Here is a 16,230-nt window from a genome sequence, read left to right on the forward strand (position 1 = left end):
GCCTAGCTGTTGGCAAAAAAAACTATTTAAACTAGGCTATTGCTTGCAGCAAATTGGTATCTATCTTCCTGTCTGACTCTGAAGAAGATGATAAGCGCATTTGCCATAATGTTGGGTGGTCCTTTAACATTATTTATTGTAGCCTGCACCTCCTTTCCCTAAATCATTTACCCTGTTAGCTAAGGATTTATTTTATAGAGATCTCTAGACATCTCTCCAACCATTTCGTTTTCAATCTGATCAAATACTCAACCTGCCAGGTGTATAGGCTATATAGGTTGAAATAGCCTATAGGCCTATATACCCAATTTGCGCAGTAACTGAAATGTAACTCAAACAGGGTACAATAATAATATGCACAAGTAGACGAGTCAGTGCGCATCGATTACGCTATTTGGCAGCCCTCACCTCGTCACTACACGAATAATAATATCCTCTTGATACTAGAAGTCTAGAACCAACACAGTAGTCGAAACTGTGGAAACCACAGCCCTCTCCCACGTCTTGTTGGAGCATGCCCACGGACACCTGGGTCTACTGAGGAGGGCTGTTTCGCAAGAGATACGCGGAGGCATTATTATGATCCATAAGCTGGTGGTCCGGGTACCAAAAACAAGTCACTATAGAGAAGAACCAACTCATTTCAAGTACATAATGGGTCGCCATGTATCACATAGCCCACTCATCTAAATGACCAATTAACTACTTACCGGCTAGACGGGTGAAAAAAGAAGACTGGCTATAATACTCCAAACTCTACAGCGCGGCTCGGTCCATCGGGAGGTACGGGGATCAGACGCATTGAAGTGAGCGGGGGATCGAACTCCTGATCCGAGACACTTTCTCTCATGTAGAAGACATAGGATGTCACCTACCAAAAAAATTTAAAAATGTAAATACAACTTCACAGTCTGCCTTATGGTCCCTTCTTCTTGTCTCGGATCCACAGGTTTAGAGTCCGACAGTGTCCCAGTGTGTTATTCCATAGACCGTCCTGGTCCCTGATCTCCTCTCTTTATGTTATTCTTTATTATTATTAATTACTCTGGTTGATTAATTAACGACCGTGCCGGTTTCGGACACTTGAACAAAACTAAAAAGATCCATAATAGCCTGCATTCTTCTGCCATTCTTGGCTGGTCCTCTCGAGTCTCGTCCTGGGATGAAAGAGACACGCACGGCTCCTGCTCCGGCTCTGCGTGCGCGCACGGTTCGGTTAGACAGCAATCCGTGATATTGGAGGTCCTGTGCACTTTGCATGATATAGAGAGGAGAGGAGCTCCGCAGCAGTGTTGTCTAATCGACAGCTCCTCCCCTCGGAGAACCTCGAAGGAGCTCACACTAGAGAGGAACGCGTCGGCTATTATAGGGGGTTTAGTTAACAGATACCAACACTGTTCCGCCAAAGTACGTGTTTAAATAAATACATTTTGTGTTAAAGGTGCAATCGGTGATAGAATGTAGCGCCGTTACAAAAAAAAGAAAAATTAATAAGAATTGAGATAATGTTGCATTATCTGACTGCAGCTCTGCAGTATTTTGTGACTGTAAAAGGTTAAGTTAATAATTTATGAAAAAAAATGCATGAAAACAGTAGGCTATGGCTATAGGTAATTCATTCAAACAGGCAATTTTCCAATTCACAATTAAGTTACAAATAACCCATTTTTAAAGCAAACTATAAATAATGTATGCAAATATATACCCCACATTATATCGTCAAAAGAAACTTCACCCAAAAAAATAATGAATTTGTCCTCGGGTGATATCATTGGAAGACACTGCAGCGGTGGCCTAATGGTTAGAGAAGCGGGTTTGTGACCGGAAGGTCGCCGGTTCGATCCCCGGGTCCGGCAGGAAAAATCTGCCGCTGAAGTGCCCTTGAGCAAGGCACTTAACCTCCAACTGCTCCAGTGGAGTTGCTCAGTGGCCAATGGTGTCGACTGTGGTTGTACTGGGCAGCTCCCAGGTGTGAATGGAACTGTGTGAATGTGAAGCAGGGCGTAGCTGAAAAAGAGCATGTGCTCAGCGAACCTACCCTGGGTAAATAAAGGTTAAACAAAAATAGAAATCCCTATTGCAATCCATATTGCTGTTTTTCATCTGCATCATATCATTGGGTCTCATTCCCGAACGGATTTACGACCAAAAATGTCCTCTTAGGCAGATTTCTGCCCATTTAAGACATATTAGGGCTGGTAGGGCGATTCCCCAAATTTTCCTGAGATCAGATTTGAGCGTGGCTGTGAGCAGATTTAAGAGTGCTGAGGAGCACACTTATGATTGATTGACTAATTGAAAATTGTATTAACTTGACAGACTGTGTTCTCATAGTGATGCCTTCATGTCAACGCTACAGGCCTCCTTGGAATTAATTACTTAATCATAATTAAAATAAATATGACAATATTTGTACGATAAGAAATTACGCATTTGATGTCGGAAAAATTAATTATATGGATGCATCTGATCACAGGGCAGCTGGATTAACCATATCTGAACCAGCTATGTTGGACAAATGTATAATTACTTTAATTACTCAGATATTCAAACACAATTATACAATTATTGTGAAATGATTGAAAAAAATAATTATTTAATGCCTGTGCAATTTGTATTTCTTATTTGTTACATATCTGTTTTAATGGTATACAATGGGACAGACCTTTGTTTGATATAGCTATAAACCTGCATTCCTTCGAATATATCATTAATCAATTAAACTTAAATTGAAATACACTATATAGCCTATACACCAACACTGAAATGACAGTGGATAAATAAATAAATAAGAACTAAAACTAATCGGTGGAAATAGACTGCATTAATATTCCATAACAAGTATTGTGTGTGTGCCAGTATGGCCTACGTGTCTAATGAACAGTATAGGCTTAATATATTCTAGTTACTTGTTTCATTAGCATTTAGTAGATACTATATATTCTGCCCTACGCACAGTTTAAGTACAGTCTGTATGTATACAGACTGTACCTATACTGTACGTAGGGAAGATCATATATATAGTATCTACTAAATCCTAATGAAACAAGTCATTAATAGAATAATAATACTGCGTTCATTCATTATGCCGTTATATATATATATATTATGTAAACAAGACAAACGTCTTTCTCTGGTCTGCATCCCCTTAACAATTGTGTGTATTGAGCCGTACTGTATTGTACCCATTCTGCAATCTGTTAAATAAAGTTTTCATTCATATACAGTACTGCGCGGGTGCGCGCGCGCACGTGTCTGTGTGTGTGTGTGTGTGCGCGCGCGCTGCGGCAGGTGTACCACGAGCTGTACTATATTATGATGCTAATACATCAATCTAATCTTGATGGGTCGCAAGACTCGCAAAGCGCTTCCGTCATTCCATTTTCACGCGGCTGCGTCATTAGTTGCCTTATAAGGAGCTCTGGAGGCGTTGTTTTGTATGCAAATGACCTGAACGGGGACGCGCTTTCGCGTTTGAGACATATGCCATTCCCCAACGCAGATATCAGATCATATCACATGTGCGAACGTTTGAGGCACTTAAGACATACCAGCGTGTTGAGGACTCAGAGTGAACTTGTCATTGATTCTGTCTCAGTCGGTTCCAAGATAAGTCTTCCAAGAGAACTCTTTGGAAAATATTTGGGAATGAGACCCATTGATCTGTAATTAACACAACACAATGTCCTCTGATGGCATGGAGGACATAATTAAAACTCTCTTGATAACCCCTGTAGAGATAATGTAAAACATTGATTGCAGAATGGTTCGATCACAAAACATCAAGACATAAGTAATCATTCGACTAGATAGATAAAAAAAAGTCAAAAAAAATTGGGAAAAAAGGTCAGAAACCACTGCTTAGTGCTTAACCCTCGAGTCATCTTTGTCGCAGTTCTGGTCAAATGGGTTAGGGTTTTCTTCATGTGTGTTTGTGGATAGCGTTGGCTAGATTTTTATGTATATGCCAAAAAAGTAGCTCAGTATCACATCTTGGACTCACATTACAATAATCCATGTTTGTTGAAACTCGTTCTCTGCTGTCTCTGTCGGCACCTGCGCACGTCAACCTGTTTGAGGAAGTATTTCCACTCGCTCTGTTGTTGAGCGAATTGTTGATTGTGGGCGGTGACTACAACCAGAGCCTTACTCACATCAGCAAAACAGTCAAATCAGAATGGAACAGGTGTTCCTTCTTCAGTGTTAATGGCTAGCCATTAACACTGAAGAAGGAACGCCTGTTCCGAAACATGTCTGTTGTATTCGGCTGTGATTAAAGATTGTCGAAACCTGAGAGTAGGGATGCTCGATATTGGCTTTTTTACCAATACCGATATTCCGATATTGTCCAACTCTTAATTTCCGATACCGATAGCAACCGATATAGATATATGCAGGGTTTCCCCGTCCAAAAAACTGAATCATTTCAGGTAACTAATCATTTCACTGGATATATATATAACAAATATTGTTATTGTTTTTTTATTTTTTTTAAACCGATACCGATATTTTCCGATATCACATTTTACTTCCGATATCGGCCGATAATATCGGTCGGCCGATAATATCGGACATCCCTACCTGAGAGCCATTAACACTGAAGAAGGAACACCTGTTCCGAAACATGTCTGTTGTATTCGACTGCGATAAAAAATTGTCGAAACCTGAGAGTGCTGGTCCGGCTTCCTGCTTTTTTCTACTTAAATCCTCTGGATTGCAGCACCCAGTGTCAATTATTGAGAGCGTGGTCTAACTTGACTTTCACTCTGATTAGCTAGTATCAAATTAAATGAGATGGAACAGCTCCATGCATTAATTGAATAAACAACCATTTTCTCATTACCAGTTTGGTATTGTTTAAATTGTACAGCTTTTTGCACATCTTTGTCAGGGAATTCCAACAATTCTGGACCTGAATGTACCAGTTAATTGTAATAATCTCTCTTTCCTTATGTCTAGTCAAGCCAGGTTGTGGAGAAGAGAGACCGGGAGGAACAGGCTGTAGACTACTTTGCCCATCCTGAGCCTGCTATGATGCAGGTGTTTTTATATCACCACCCAAAACAAGATTCAGCCAAGAGTGAGTGAGTACACTGGTCCACTTGCACTACCACACACACCAACCAACACCACCACACACCACACACACCAACCACCACCACCACACACCAACCACCACCACCACACACCACACACACAAACCACCACCACCACACACACCAACCACCATCACCACACACTACACACCCACACACCAACCACCACACACCAACCACCACCACCACCACACCACCACACACCAACCACCACCAGCACTACCACCACGGTCCACCACATGCCAACCACCACCACCACACACTAACCACTACCACTTACAGCACGGGTTCCCAAACCTTTCAGGCCGCGACCCAAAAATAACGGTGTCAGAGAGCCGCGACCCCCACTATTATAAGAGGTAAAAAAAAGTAATTTTTTTTTTAATAATTTTTTTTAATAAATGGAAATGTATGCTTGAAACATGCACACGTTCAAACGCACACACATTAATAAGCATTGGAGGCTTTTAACCAGGGCCGGACTGGGGAAATCATTCAGGCCAGGAAATATAGTGCAAAATATAGCCCCAGTCAGGTCACTTTTTAAGCAGGGGGTCTGGGGGTCCCCCACCAGGACATTTCTTGTTACAAAGACTTAATTTCCTGCATTCTGTTGCAGGCATTCTTTAATTTGTACCCTTTAAATGCCAGTGTTTGTGATGGCATCACAAATTATTGTTAAAAAACAGGCTAGCATATGTATGATGAACACTGATTTTGATGGATTTTCAGTTTTTTTGTAATGTCAGATTGAAAATAATACAATCTTTTATTCAACTTCAGCCCTGATCATAACACCACATATTAATTTTATAATTCTAACCCTTTAAATGCCAGTGTGTGTGATGGCATATATTTGCAATATATAAAATGCAAAGTCGATTTTTCTGGGGGGGATTATTACAGGCTAGCATGTGTCAATGATTAGCAACAACAGTTTTTTGTAAGGGTCCCGCCTCCACCAATCACATGCGGCTCCTTTTGTGTGTGTGTGTGAGAGCAAGAGAGAGAGAGAGAGAGAGAGAGAGATAGTTCTCCAACTTGTGTGAGTTGCAGTGATCTCCTGGTTGTTCCCCAACTAGGTTATCTAACTATTGCGCTGCTGCAACTAGAAACACTGTCCTGGGGAGCTCCAGTAGCTCACCACGTACCGCAAGCGCTATTTCAGTGCCGGGGACAACCGTGCTCGTCACAGATCTGGGGTTTAGCGAGTTCGAATCCCGGACTGCAGCCGTGCCTTTCCCAGAGTGTCTTCCCCCCCATCTGAACCCTTTCAGCCTGTTTCTGTCGGTCATCCTTGACCAGAATAAATGCGATAAACGTATAAAAGAGCCAGGGGAATGGCCAAAGTTTAAAAAAAAGAAACACTGTCCTGGCCTGCTTCTAAGTTCAGTGGCCTGACTGAAAAAATTATAATTTATTTATTATTATTTTTATTTATTTTTATTTATTTTTTTGGAAATCATCTGGCGACCCCCCGCGGCCCGACCCCGACTTTGGGAACCCCTGACTTACAGCACCACCTTACAACCACCACACCAACCACCACACTACCACACACCAACCACCCCCAGCACTACACACCAACCGCCACCACCACCACATCAACCACCACACTACCACACACCAACCACCCCCAGCACTACACACCAACCGCCATCACCACCACATCAACCACCACACTACCACACACTAACCACCCCCAGCACTACACACCAACTGCCACCACCACCACACCAACCACCACACCACCACGACACCACCACACACACCAATCACCACCACCACACACTAACCACCTTCAGAAGCGTTCATCCAATCAACTTCACAGTTGGCGGGTGTATTGCTGAGGACCTAATAAAGTGCAGTGTTGAGTGTGAAGTTGATTGGATGAGAGGTTCTGGAGAAAGCTACTGTATACTGGGGGTCATTTGGAACGTTTTGAATGGGCACTGCACTAGTAAGGGTAAACTTTAAGGGAATCAAGAAAAATCAGTTTTTTTACGGGTTCCATGGTCGTCACGCACGCTGATGGAACCTGTACCCATTCTGCAATCCTTTAATAAAAAATGTCAATCAATCAAACCTGCTCATACCATAGGGGAGAACGGGGATAGTTGTCACACTTTTTACTTTAGTGTGAATTGCTCATCATCAAAACATCTTTCAATAGTCATTCCTACATTAAATTGAAGCTTAAGATGTTGGCTTGAAATGTGTATCCCTCTCATTTTCCAACGTATTGTAACAAAGAGTTAATCACCTATCAAAGACACTCTGACACATTGTGACAACCAACCCCATCATGGGGATGGTTGTCACACACTATGGGGTTGGTTGTCACCATGTGTTTTAATGGGAAAACCTTTTTTTGTGTATCAAATCTATAATGGAAACATCTTAAAAAGAAGACAAGAAGGCACAACTAAATTTGAAAGTTTAATTGCATTGACAAATACATAACTTAAAGGGGAACTATTTGACTATTTCTTTCACTATTTGGGCACTTTTACACAATTCCTGTGAGTCTATGGAACACCTCTGTATGTTATTTTTTTCAAAAAAATTCATTGTTTTGTATTTCTAATCAGGTACTCAAAAGCAGCATTTTTCTTTTTTTTATCTACTTTTTCTTTTTCTATTTTTTTCCCATCCCAATTTCATATCGTCCAATTCTACCCTTCCCTGTCTCGAACGCTGTTAGGCCATGCCTCCCACAAGCCGGCTGTAATGTGGACGAAGCCATACATTGCACGTGTCCCCTCCGGTACTCGAGGTAGCAGCCGTCGCATCTTTTCACCTGCACAGCGCGATCTTTCAGCGTCGGGGGATCTGCGTTTGGAGGGCACGCCGCCCCCGTCGCTTCCTAATTCTACTGCGCAGGCGCACCAACCGACCTGTAGGAGTCGCTGTCCACAACGTCCGATCCCCACCCATCAGCTTCCCACCCCCTAATACTGCCAAATGTATTAGTGTGAACGACCAGCCAAGCTGATAGCAATGTGGAGAGCTGGGCTCGAACCCAGCGTCCCCTGCATTGGTGGTGAGCGCCTTGCCCACTGCACCACCTAGCCGCCCCTCAAAAGCAGCATTTTTCTACTTCAAGATCTTAAGCCGTTTTGAGGCTGGGCTCCAACCACTGTGTGGCCTGTTGCCAACTGCCACATCAACTGCCACATTATTATGCAGCTGAGAAATCTCTGACATCACAGATATGCACATTTTCAGATGACTCAGTTCAGTGAGGGTGAATATTGTGAGAGGATAATTGGAAGAATGCGCCAATATGAGAATTAGAGACATAAATCCTATTAATATAAGTCTACATAGCTAGGAAACAATGCTAAACACTGAAAAAGGCCATTTATAAGATAGTTCCCCTTTAATGCATCTTAACATGAACATAAAAAGGAAACACATCTTTAGGCCATCCAATATAACAAAATAAGAACACAATAAATCGGCTTAACAATAATAGCCTACACAACATGTGACAACCAGCCCCAAATAAAATGTGACGACCAACCCCAACTGGAATGTCTTGATAGCATCAAGGCTAACAGCCATCTAACAACTAGTTAGCTAGCTAACAACAATCTAAACTATAACTATCCCTTCACACTTTTTAAGGTTAATAATTGTTTAATTATAAACCAATTGTGTAAAAGCCTAGAAGAAAAATACTGAGGGGCGGAATATTTACAAATGGACATGAAAAACACAAAATGCCCTCTCACCTCAAATGCAGCTGTTTCACTCCAAAGATGACAATGTAGGTGAACTCTGACCCCAATTCTGGACATTTAAATACCAAAGTATGGGAGACAGGACCCTCTGGTGGTGAAATATAATGAATGTGACAACCAACCCGTGTGACAATGTCCCCCGTTCTCCCCTACAGAACCGTGTAAACTTTCAATTGAAGTAAAACCACAAAGATGACCAGAATTTGGAGATAAACACGTTTTTTTGTCTAACAGCAGCAACATTATATTATGCTCTAGCGTTGCTTCGATTGACGTGGCGTATTCACTACTCTCTCCAAACAGCATGTTCACTGTCACATTCATTGAGAGGCGACTGGTTCCTGAATGAACTAATTATTCATAAGTGAATTCGTCATAGCATTGGTTATGTGGAGATAATTATTCTCCATTCTCCATTATCGGGCGATGATTTCCTTTTTATGAACTATGGAACAGATGCTGCTTTTATGAGAGAGACACGGTACAACAATTTATATTGGTTAGGTTCGGTGGTGGACGCTTATGGGACATTAAAGTCGAATGTCTAATCATCATCCATTCTGATCAATTCACCCGATTTGAAAACCAATGAAACTGTCAAAAGGTGAACCCCCCCCCCCATTATCGGGCACATATTCCAAACATTGCAAACAGGGACATAAAGTGTTTTTTAATTGAGGTTTTCTTTCCCATAATTCTGAAAATGTATATATTTTCCTCCAAGGGGGCAAGCATTTTCAGAGGAGACAGTTTTGATGTAACATACGGAAATAAATACACATGGGAAACCTTTGCATATAGAAATACCTTTTGATCGTTGCAGTTGTAGGAAACTAAAAGCTATTCTTGTGGCAGTTGTCATATTTGGATGGTTAAATGCGAGAGCGGTGGGCATATGCAATAAGATAAGATAAGATAAGATATTCCTTTATTGATCCCCTTGGGGAAATTCAGGCATCATAGCAGCATGGGGGAGGGGGGAGGGGAGGTACAGGTAGTTTAAGACATGATACAGGTCATATAATTATAGTACAGTGGAGAAGTACAAATAAAAATAGAATAAAATAGGCAGTGTAAACAATATAACAATATAATTAGCGTGATACATACAATAATAGGGGTATGTCCGATACGGGGAGCTTTTTAGCTATACTTTATGTAGATATCTGTTGGCTCCCATGTAGAAAGTCTGTGTTTCTCTGATATCTCTTATCTATATTTCACTTATTTGTTGATGCAAAGTCAAATCAAATCAAATCAAATTTATTTATAAGGCCCAACAACACACGTTAATGTCCCCATGGGCCGTACAGGTCTTCTTTAAACAAGTCAAGAAGAAAACATAACAATAAGTCAAGAACAGAACAAGGACACCATAAGGTCCAACAAATTTTAAATAAATGCAAATAAATGAAAGAATTGCACTGCAGTGTCACACTTATGGATCAAGAGTGAAATACGTATCACCTCTAGATGTATACAACTTGATATCATGCTTTTAAACAATCAAAATGAGGAGAAATCACATAAAACCAAATTAAAACCTTCCCTGTGGTTTATCTTTCTAATAAAACACTATAATACTAATGATAACGCACCCAGTGAAGCAACCAAATCCCATTGCCAAAAGAAAGTCTAACACGCCTATAAATACTTATACTATGGCGTTAAATGGTCATTTAACTTAATTTAATTTAACTTTTTGCCCACAGCTCTTCCCTCTGCCCGGCAGGCTGGCTGTACCATCTACAGTACTGTACATCCCCTCCTCCTCAGTGAGTCACAAGGTTAATGATATATCCTGCCAAGTGTGGTTTTCTCACTGGACTTCAACAGATTGACTCGACTGATGTCCCGAGAAGTCAATGCGACAAACCTGCGTTCACTCTCCCGAGCACATCCTCATTCCCTGATGTACTTTGAGGCTTTTTTACTTCCAGCCAGATCTGGAGATTCCTTCCATCTACCGCTCCACCCCTGCCCTCCATCGATGCATCCATCCTACTCACAGTGCTGTTCTCTATAGTTATATATCCAGAGGACAGGTCAGAGACTTTTTCCTTCATTGCATCGCTCATCCAAAGCGTAGTCCTGTCCGTTCCATGGCCTGTAACTGTGTGTGATCTGCCTGTGAGTCATCTTTCTCCTCCCTGCTCTCACAGACTCTAGGGTATTCTTCCTGTGTTGGTCGTAGCTTTTTTGAGTGAAAGTGACTGTTAACAGTCTGTGTGACCGCTGTAATGGGGGTGCTAACCCATGACAGCCCAGAGATAACCTGTACAAACAGAGACAGATACACACATATAGGGTAGGCTGTAATGTTACAGATTGTAAACTATATTTCTTCTTAGCTTGTATGGTAACATGGCTAATGTTGAAACGGTTAATTACCCAGATTAAACAGCAATAATTGTGGATTTCCAATCATGATCAATAGTAGCTAGTATGTTACCATGGCAACATTCCATATTTCACTGCCCAATATGACTCACTCACTCACTCACTCACTCACTCGCTACAGTGGCTTGGGAGGTAAAGAAGTTGTCTGGTAATCTGGAGGTTCCCGGTTCGATTCCCGCTTCTCCTGGGCAGTGTGTCGAAGTGTCCTTGAGCAAGACACTTAACCCCTAACTGCTCCCGATGAGTAGGTTGGCACCTAGCATGGTCGGCTCCGCTGTCTGTGTGTGAATGTGTGAGTGAATGGGTGAAATGTGAGGAACAAATTGTAAAGCGCTTTGGATAAGAGCTGTTATATAAATGCAGCCATTTACCATTTACTCAGGACATTTGGTGCCCTAGGCTGCTGGTCAGACTGGAAATCTTGAAAGTTCTACAGAAATTGTCCGCACCATTTATTTGTGAAAATGGCTCATAACCCACATGTTTATCATCAATGCACATGTATAGATACAGTACACCATAAACTCTCTTAATGGCCCATATCTCTAGTTTCAGAGTGTTAAGGTTCACTTCCGGACCCCAGGAAGAATATAGCTTTTGTCAAGTGCAAAAGCGAATGGGGATCCTAAATAAACATAAACATAAACATAAGGTCATGTTATACAATGAGGCCAAATACTTGATTGATTGAGAGGGAAGGTCAGGTTAGTGTACAGTAACCAGTAGAAATGAACCTGAGAAGCATTTGCACACTCTCATATCGGTCATTAAAAGGTCAGTAATTAGGGTTTTAAAACTGTGCAAAGTAATAAAAGCCTGGAGTTTAAGAGATTTTTGAAGTCCATTCCAGGTAAATGGAGCAGAGTACACAAAAGCCCTCTTCCCAAACTCAGTGCAAACTCGTGGGACTGAGGTGGATAGAAAGTCCTGAGAACGCAAGCTGTAGGATGAGTTTGATGCTACGGTAAGGTGTGTACAGAGATATAGAGGTAACAGTACAAGTAATGCTTTATAGAGGAAGATGTAGGGGAGAACGCGGATAGTTGTCCAACTTTTTACTCTAGTGTGAATTGTTCATAATCAAAACATCTTTCAATAGTCATTCCTACATTAAATTGAAGCTTAAGTTGTTGGCTTGAAATGTGTATCCTCTCATTTCCCAATGTATTGTAACAAAGAGTTAATCACCTATCAAAGACACTCTGACACATTGTGACAACCAACTGCATCATGGGGATGGTTGTCACACACTATGGGGTTGGTTGTCACCATGTGTTTTAATGGGAAAATCTTAAAAAGAAGACAAGAAGGCAGAACTAAATTTGAAAGTTTAATTGCATTGACAAGTTGACAAATACATAACTTAATGCATCTTAACATGAACATAAACAGGAAACACGTATTTAGGCCATCCTATATAACAAAATAAGAACACAATAAATCGGCCTAACAATAATAGCCTACACAACATGTGACAACCAACCCCAAATAAAATGTGACGACCAATCCCAACTGGAATGTCTTGATAGCATCAAGGCTAACAGCCGTCTAACAACTAGTTAGCTAGCTAACAACAATCTAAACTGCTATCCCTTCACACTGTTTAAGGGTAATAATTGTTTCATTATAAACCAATTGTGTAAAAGCCTAGAAGAAAAATACTGAGGAGCGGAATATTTACAAATGGACATGAAAAACACAAAAAGAACTCTCACCTCAAATTCAGCTGTTTCACTCAAATATGATAATGTAGGTGAACTCTGACCCCAATTCTGGACATTTAAATACCAAAATATGTGACAACCTACCCATGTGACAACGTCCCCCGTTCTCCCCTACCAATGATGAAGCCTACGAGCAGGCAGGGACAGCCAACCTACCTTCTTGTACAAAATGCAGAGATGAGTGAGAGATCTACAGCCAGTAATGAATCTTAGCGCACCATGATAAGTGGCATCCAGCATGCAACAAGGTTTCATTGCAATCATTCAGAAATCTTGAGGTGAGAGGTCAAGTGAGTGTAAATGGCCATTCTGATTATTTTCCAATCAAACTTGGCAATTGGAGCAAATGATCATCCATTTCCCGGTAAGGTAGCATGTAAGGGGTTAATATCTATGAAGTCCTCGAGGTCTACCATTTCACTTAATACCTCTATCTTCACTCACACTGCATAGCATTGAGCCTGCAACCTCCTCTGGGAGACAGTAATGTTGGTTGTGTCACAAGTGTTACAGCTACATAGCTGTAGTCGAGTCTCGAGTCCCCAATGTTCGAGTCCAAGTCCATGTCCGAGTCACCAAAGAAGAGACCGAGTTGATTCCCCATTACCCTAGTCAGAGTCCGAGTCCAAGTCATCGAGGTTGAGTCCACTCCACAGATGTCTGTTGAAGTTTGAGGTTGTCCCGGTCTTCTCTTCAATCGTTTGTTTATATATCGAACATCTAGCAGTGCTCTTGCTGGAATTTGATGTCAAATCTGTGTAAGCAAAGCACACGATTTGGGGTGTCCCTTTAGGCATATTAAGTACTGAACATGAGGGTATCAATGTGAATCCGCATGTAGGTGGAACACACGTGTCTGCCCTTCTTGCACAAAATAAAATTATGTTACAGTATATTAATATAGCCATCAATATATTATGCCAAATGATTAGGGCCTATTACAATTCTTTTTTTTTATAAATAACTGTATTTATCAATTAACAAGCCCGAGTCCTTGTCTGCACCTTCCAAGTCCGAATGCAGTCAATGCTCGAGTCCAAGTCTGAGTCATCAGTACTCAAGTACTGACGCAGCACTACAACTCGTACACCTACTGTGAATTGTACCTAAATTGCACCTCGTCCCATTTCTCCATTTCTGCCTTGCACTATATAGTATTGTATATTAGTACACTGCACAGTATTGTATATTGTATGGTAACTACGTCTATTCTGCATCGAACATTGTACATATGTCTAAACTGAACACTGTGACCTCTTTTTTTACTTCTAATTTTACTATGTTTTTATTTCATACTTATCTTGTCTTGCACAGTCTCTGGAGCGCAACAGTAAGAAGCATTTTGTACAAAAGTATTCTGTACTTCTGTATGACAAACTCTGTACTCTTCGGTTCAAATAACAAACTCAGCAAGACCGACGGCTTCTCAGTTACAGTGGGTGACAATATTGTCACAAGGAAAGATGAAATTACCTACCTGGGTTCCATCCTAGAGGCTAATCTCTCCTGTGACAAAATGGCATCCAATGTAATAAAAAAAGTCAACCAACGAACTCGATTCTTGTACCGGATCTCCTCTCTGGTAAACAAGAACACCCTGAAGACTCTGGCAGGAGCACTCATTCAGGGGTACTACGACTATGCTTGCACCTCATGGTACCAAAGCACCTCAAAGGCGCTAAAAACAAAATTACAAACATCTCAAAACAAACTGGTCAGACTACTGCTTGACCTTACTCCTAGAACCCACCTCACCCCTGCCCACTTCGACAACCTAGGATGGCTTAGAGTAGACGACAGAGTACAACAACTTGCAATGGGCCTGGTCTACAAGATACACTACACGACCAAGGTACCCATGTACATGTCAAAATACTTCCCAAAGGTCAGTGAATACCACGATCACAACACCAGAGGGAGCTCCACAAATCATGTTAAACCCAGATTCGGCTCAAATAAGGGACTAAACACGTTTCGCAATTATGCCACATCAATGTGGAACGCCCTACCCAAAGCTGTAAAGGAATGTGGATCACTACCCACTTTCAAAACCTCTCTCAAGGGACACCTACGGGAGACTGCAATTCAACACTGGCCCCTGTAAATATCCTAACCCAACCCCCTCCAATGTACAGTCATTTACCTAGTATGGTTTTGTCAATAGTTCAATGTACAATTGTGTTTGTTTGTACAGTGTCTCCTCCCCCCCCCCCCTCAATGTACAGTGTTACTTGTTTATACAGTGTGCCCCCCCCCCCCCCCCCCCCAACCACCTCCAATGTAAATTACCCAGTATGGTTGTCAATATCCCAATGTACCCAACCCCCCCCACCCAACCTCCTCCAATGTACAGTTTCTACGTCAAATGTATATACTCCCTTTTCTTGACTCCTTCTGTATCACAAACAGTACTGTATTTGCAAATCTGGTATGTCATAAATGTATAGATGTAGCAGTACTGACTATCTGTATGTCATGTATGTCATATATGTCTATATGAATTGAAAATGGGGGACCCTGATGGAAACAAGACAAACGTCTTTCTCAGGTCTGCATCCCCTTAACAATTGTATGTATTGAGCCGTACTGTATTGTACCCATTCTGCAATCTGTTAAATAAAGTTTTCATTCATTCATTCATTCATTCATTCATTCATTCATTCATTCATTCATTCATTCATTCATTCATTCATTCACAACTATTAAAGAAACTTGAAGTCCAGGTCGAGTCACGAGTCCTGCAAATCACTACTACAGTACTACAACACTGCTTATAGGGTTACGATTAGGAGCAGAACCTCCAGCTGGCTGGTACCTCTAGATTCCTCAGGGTCCCAAGTTTAAGATAATATCCACATATTCAACGTAGCCCCAATGTAGCGACCGCAAGAGCCTCCGAAAGATGATAATGTCAAGCCGTTTTCCTTTTATTTTCCCTCTAATTCGTTCAGCTGGTTTTCTAGGCTAACATATTTTCTTTGAATTTTTTTATGTGCCCCTTTTCCCAGTAAGCGAGAGCCTCCGAAACCAGTTATTGTTCCATCTATATAGTTTTTTCTGCCTGCCAGCTGGCTCCCCCTAGTGGATTCAACCGGCCCTGCGACTCACTCACCCACTCTGCCCCTAGTGGCCACTGATAGGCACAGCACTTTGTTTATGACCAGCTCTATCTGCGCAACAGCCGCTTCACATATATGACACCATGTGTCCTTGTTACCTTTATTACATAGTATTATATTTTCTCCCCACACCCTTATTTACTCT

The 16,230-nt window shown here is 41.5% G+C and overlaps 1 protein-coding gene across 1 annotated transcript in view; it reads right to left on the reverse strand.

Moving 5' to 3' along the window:
* The window catches only part of slitrk6 (SLIT and NTRK-like family, member 6), a 33,817-nt gene extending 32,606 nt beyond the window's left edge, over positions 1 to 1,211 (reverse strand). The window contains exon 1 of the mRNA XM_084324722.1: positions 711 to 1,211. The gene's annotated coding sequence lies outside the window, so the exon portion shown is untranslated. The remainder of the gene's footprint in view (positions 1 to 710) is intronic.
* Between the last annotated feature and the right edge of the window lie 15,019 nt (positions 1,212 to 16,230).

The sequence above is a fragment of the Notolepis coatsorum genome, assembly GCF_963971535.1.
Source record: "Notolepis coatsorum genome assembly, chromosome: 1".
Lineage (NCBI taxonomy): Eukaryota > Metazoa > Chordata > Actinopteri > Aulopiformes > Paralepididae > Notolepis > Notolepis coatsorum.